Consider the following 6,067-nt stretch of genomic DNA (forward strand, 5'->3'; position numbering starts at 1 on the left):
AATAATTAGATTAGGGTATGTGTGTAATATTTGGGACATGTAGGTGTTAAATTAAGGGGTTAAGTCGTTGAAAAAAATTGCGTGGCTCCCGCGATAATTTCTCCACCAGAGAGGGAAAGCCAGTGAGTGAGGGCAGATATTAACAGCCTGGATATTGGCCCCCCCCACGGCTAAAAATAATCTGCCCCCAGCCACCCCAGAAAAGGTGCATCTATAAGAATCGCCTTTTCTGGCACTTAGCCTCTCTATTCCCATGGCCTTTTGCGGTGGCTAATGGGTTAATAATAATGGGTTAATGTCACCTTGCTATTGAAATATGAAATTAAGCCGGGTTAATAATGGAGAGGTGTCAATAAGACACCTCTCCATTATTAACCCTAGAATAGTAAAGGGTTAAAAAACACACATTAATTAAAAATTCTTTTAATGAAATAATCACATCAAGTTTTTGACCATATTTATTAATCTGCTGATCCAAAAAAAGCCCATGTTCTGTAAAAAAAGAAACAAAAAAAACAACATACATACCTTTCCGCCATTCAGTCAGGTCCCCCGCTGCAATCCATCACTGTCAGGAGCACCGCACTGCACCTGCTCACTGAGCCAGTACGCGTGTCCTGAGTACGAAACTGTGCACAAAGATACCTGTGGAATGGGGCAGCAGTGGTGACGATGCATGCTCCAGGCTCACAGGACCTGAAGCATGTGACTGCTGAGGGCATGGTCTAAACTCCAGAGAGCTAGGAGCTGAGGAAAACTAGAAAGGTAACTACAGGACTATGTTACCAAGGGGCATAGACAGAGACAGAAACCAGATCAAGCCGGGTCAAAGCACGAGATAGCAATACAGTACCAAAGGGTTAGACAGAATGGATAGTCAGAACGTAGCAATAGATCAGCAAACCAGAACGGGCAATAGACGGTACAATAGGGACAAACTGTAACGGAGTAACGATAGCCAAGCCAGGAGGTCAGAACTGGAAAAGACAATAATACCAAAACGAGAGACAGAGTACAGAGTGAGGGGACAGACCGGGTCATACACGGGAAGCAAACAAGCAATGCAGTGCACACGCACACCAGGGGGGTCAGACACACAATCAGAACAACAGTATAGCTGACAGAGAACCTTGGTAAAGGGTGAGTATAAATACCCCTCCCAGATCCAGAAAGAGGCCACGTACACTTAACCCTGTGAGTGCAGGGCAAGAACACTGTCCAAACCATGACAATCACAAGGGGTTAACTAGTTTACAACGGGGACCGGTGCTAATACGACCGGCCCCGCCGTAAACCACTGCCGAATGAATTAATTCATCTCTGCGCCTCCTCCCCAGCTGACCGGAGATGAACTAATAAGCGTGGGAAAGTTTCTGAACTTTTTCCCACGCTCCTCAGTTCACCTCAGGTCAGCCAGGGACTCTGCGCAGCCTCACCGACTACCACTGACGCTAGGTGAAGCGCTTAAGGACCTTTGTAGTATATTTATATGTATTGTTATTGTAGGTTTGTATAGTAACATAGTAACATAGTTATTAAGGTTGAAGGGAGACTTTAAGTCCATCTAGTTCAACCCATATCCTGTCCTAACCTGCCCTAACATGTTGATCCAGAGGAAGGCAAAAAAAACCCATGTGGCAAACAGTAAGCTTTACATTGGGGAAAAAAATTCCTTCTCGACTCCACATACGGCAATCAGACTAGCTCCCTGGATCAACGCAATATTAAGGAAACTAGTGTATATACCCTGTAATATTATACTTTTCAAGAAAGGCATCCAGTCCCTTCTTAAATTTTAGTAGGGAATCACTCATTACAACATCATATGGCAGAGAGTTCCATAGTCTCACTGCTCTTACAGTAAAGAATCCGCTTCTGTGAGTATGCTTAAACCTTCTTTCCTCCAGATGTAGAGGATGCCCCCTTGCCCCTGTTACAGGTCTAAGAGTAAAAAGATCATTAGAAAGGTCTTTGTACTGTCCCCGCATATATTCATACATTGTAATAAGATCACCCCTAAGCCTTCGATTCTCCAAACTAAATAACCCCAAGTGTAATAACCTGTCTTGGTATTGCAGACCCCCTAGTTCCCTAATAACCTTGGTCGCTCTTCTCTGCACCCGCTCCAGTTCAGCTATGTCTTTCTTATACACCGGAGACCAGAACTGTACACAGTATTCTAAGTGTGGTCGCACTAGTGACTTATACAGAGGTAAAATTATGTTCTCCTTATGAGCATCTATGCATCTTTTAATGCATTCCATTATCTTATTTGCCTTTGCAGCAGCTGCCTGACACTGGCCACTAAATGTGAGTTTGTCGTCCACCCATACACCCAGGTCCTTTTCAGTGACAGTTTTGCCCAGTGTTTTACAATTAAGCACATAATTATACATCTTATTCGTTTTGCCCAAGTGCATGACCTTACATTTATCCCCATTAAAGCTCATTTGCCATTTATAAGCCCAAGCTTCTAGTTTACATAAATCCTCCTGTAATATAAAATTGTCCTCCTCTGTATTGATTACCCTGCAGAGTTTAGTGTCATCTGCAAATATTGAAATTCTACTCTATATGCCCCCTACAAGGTCATTAATAAATATGTTAAAAAGAAGCGGGCCCAAAACTGACCCCTGTGGTACCCCACTGCTAACCGTGACCCAGTCCGAGTGTGCTCCATTAATAACCACCCTTTGTTTCCTATCCCTGAGCGAGCTCTTAACCCACCTACACATATTTTCCCCTATCCCCATTGTTCTCATTTTATGTATCAATCTTTTGTGTGGCACCGTATCCAAAGCTTTTGAAAAATCCATGTACACCACGTCCACTGCATTCCCTTGGTCCAGTCCAGAACTTACCTCTTCATAAAAGCTTATAAGACAATAATACCAAAACGAGAGACTGAGTACAGAGTGAGGGGACAGACCGGGTCAAACACGGGAAGCAAACAAGCAATGCAGTGCACACGCACACCAGGGGGGTCAGACACACAATCAACAACAGTATAGCTGACAGAGAACCCTGGTAAAGAGTGAGTATAAATACCCCTCCCAGATCCAGAAAGAGGCCACGTACACTTAACCCTGTGAGTGCAGGGCAAGAACACTGTCCAAACCATGACAATCACAAGGGGTTAACTAGTTTACAACGGGGACCGGTGCTAATGCAACCAGCCCCTCTGTAAACCACTGCCGAATGAATTAATTCATCTCTGCGCAGCCTCCCCGGATGACCGGAGATGAACTAATAAGCGTGGGAAAGTTTCTGAACTTTTTCCCACGCTCATCAGTTCACCTCAGGTCAGCCAGGGACTCTGCGCAGCCACACCGACTACCACTGACGCTAGGTGAAGCGCTTAAGGACCTTTGTAGTATATTTATATGTATTGTTATTGTAGGTTTGTATAGGTTATACTCAGTGTGCCATTCTAGGGTGTCCCTTGATATTACTACATTCGATTTACACCTGTTCTCTGAGTACCTGAATTGACCTTTCTGATAGGTAAATTTATTTCAAATCCCTGTGTAATACACTCTTCAGGGAACCTTAGTTTGGCATAGTGATTTCATCTCCGGCTGAGTGAGTGTACTGGATAAGGGTATTTCAATCTGTTTCTTCCATATACTAAGTTCTACTTTGTCTGCTGCTTGAGTAAAGACTCTTTTGGGATTTCTTTCTCAGTCTCGGTTTGTGACCCACTGAATCTTATTCGGACCTCTGGTCATTATATGTGGGTGGAACGGAGTCTGGAGGTAAGCTCACTCAATACACCGTGGTTGCCAGCTGTGTATGGAACAGAGTCTGGAGTTGAGCTCACTCAATACACGGTGGGTGCCAACTGTGTATGGAGCAGAGTCTGAAGCTGAGCTCACTCCATACATGGTGGGTGCCAGCTGTGTATGGAACAGAGTCTGGAGCTGAGCTCACTGAATACACGGTGGGTGCCAACTGTGTATGAAACAGTCTGGAGCTGAGCTCACTCAATACACGGTGGGTGCCAGCTGTGTATGGAACAGAGTCTGGAGCTGAGCTCACGCAATACACGGTGGGTGCCAGGTGTGTATGAAACAGGTTCTGGAGCTGAGCTCACTCAATACCTCGGCGGGTGCCAGCTGTGTATGGCATGGAGTCTGGAGCTGAGCTCACTCAATACGTGGCAGGTGCCAGCTGTTTTTGGAACAATTTCTTCTGATCCTCAGAAACTGTCCTGTAGCAATATTTTCTATCACGTTTCAAATGTGCTGATGTGGAATGAAGAAGACTTAACAGCCGTTTCCTTCCTATACACTTTCGATTGTAGAAAGCTCTCGACATCTTTAACCCTTAATGACCGGAGCATTTTTTTGATTTTTCGTTTTTGCGTTTCGCTCTTCTTTCCAAAGCCATAACTTTTTTTATTTTTCCATCAATATGGCCATGTGAGGGCTTATTTTATGTGGGACGAGTGTTACTTTTGAACTACACCATCGGTTTTAACATATCGTGTACTCTAAATCAGGAAAAAAATTCCAAGTGTGGTGAAATTGCAAAAAAAGTGCAATCCCACAATTGTTTTTTTGTTTGGCTTTTTTGCTAGGTTCACTAAATGCTAAAACTGACTTGCCATTATGATTCTCCATGTCATTACGAGTTCATAGACACCAAACATGTCTAGGTTCTCTTTTATCTAAGTGGTGAAAAAAAAATCCAAAATTTGCTTAAAAAAAATTGCGCCATTTTCCGAGATCTGTTGCATCTCCATTTTTCATGATCTGGGGTCAGGTGAGGGCTTATTTTTTTATTTTTTGTGTGCAGGGCTGACGTTTTTAATGATGATACTTTTTTGCAGATACGTTCTTTTGATCGCCTGTTATTGCCTTTTAATGCAATCTCGCGGCGACCAAAAAAAACGGAATTCTGGCGTTTTGATTTTTTTTATCGCTATGCCATTTAGCGATCAGGTTAATCCTTTTTTTATTGATAGATCGGGCGATTCTGAACGTAGCGATACCAAATATGTGTAAGTTTGATTTTTTTTTTTTATTGTTTTATTTTGATTGGGTAGAAAGGGTGGCGATTTAAACTTTTACGTTTTTTTTAAATTTTTAAACACATTTTTATTTTACATTTGGCATGTTCAATAGCTTCCATAGGAGGCTGGAAGCTGCCATAGCATGATCGCCTCTGCTACATAGAGGTGATGCAAAGATCACCTCTATGTAGTAGAATTACATCATTGCTATGAGTGCCGTCCAACGGGTGGCGCTCATAGCAATCTGCCATCAACAGCCATAGAGGACTCGAGGAGACCTCAGATTGTTATGGTAACGTGTCACTGACACCCAATCACGTGGCAGGGGTCAGCGATGCAAACATTTCCAGCCGCGCATCGGAAGCTCTAGTTAAATGCCCACTGTCAGCATTTGACAACGGGATTTAACTAGTTAATAGGTGCTGGTGGATTGCGATTCTGCTTGTGCCTATTGCGGGCACATGTCAGCTGTTTATAACAGCTGACATGTCGAAGCTTTGAGGTGGGCTCACCGCCGGAGCCCACCTCAAAGCGGGGGATACTGCCAGCTGACTTACTATTCTGTCAGCTGACAGTAAGGAGTTAAAGATGAGAATGTTTTGGAATTCAATGGAGGTCTGACTGTATCTCGATGTCAGTCTGATGTTACATGGATTGATATTCAGTTCGATGATGAATTCCTCTATATCTCCTTCTGTGTCCTGTCAGGTAAAGAAGACGTCGTCAATACATCTGGACCAAAGGAGTACTTTTTCAACATGTTTTAAAGGGTTCGACAGAAAGCACTCTCCCACAGACCAAAAAAGAGATTTTCATATGACAGGGCAAAGGTCCTTGGGTCTGTAGGTAGTAAATGTAGTAAATTTCCTTAAACCAAAAGTAATTGTGTGTTAAGGTATACTCCAAGGTCTGTAGGATAAATTCCTTAAGATTAGGATCCAACATGTTCATTGAAAGGAAATGAGACAAGGTTAAGTTCATTCAGCTCACCCCTACTTGGTCACGAAGGAACTCAGAGATTGAAGCAGCAGATCACATCTCTGCCAGATGCCG

The sequence above is a fragment of the Dendrobates tinctorius genome, unplaced genomic scaffold, assembly GCF_039654945.1.
Source record: "Dendrobates tinctorius isolate UK_male_01 unplaced genomic scaffold, ASM3965494v1 ptg000093l, whole genome shotgun sequence".
In the NCBI taxonomy this organism is placed as follows: domain Eukaryota; kingdom Metazoa; phylum Chordata; class Amphibia; order Anura; family Dendrobatidae; genus Dendrobates; species Dendrobates tinctorius.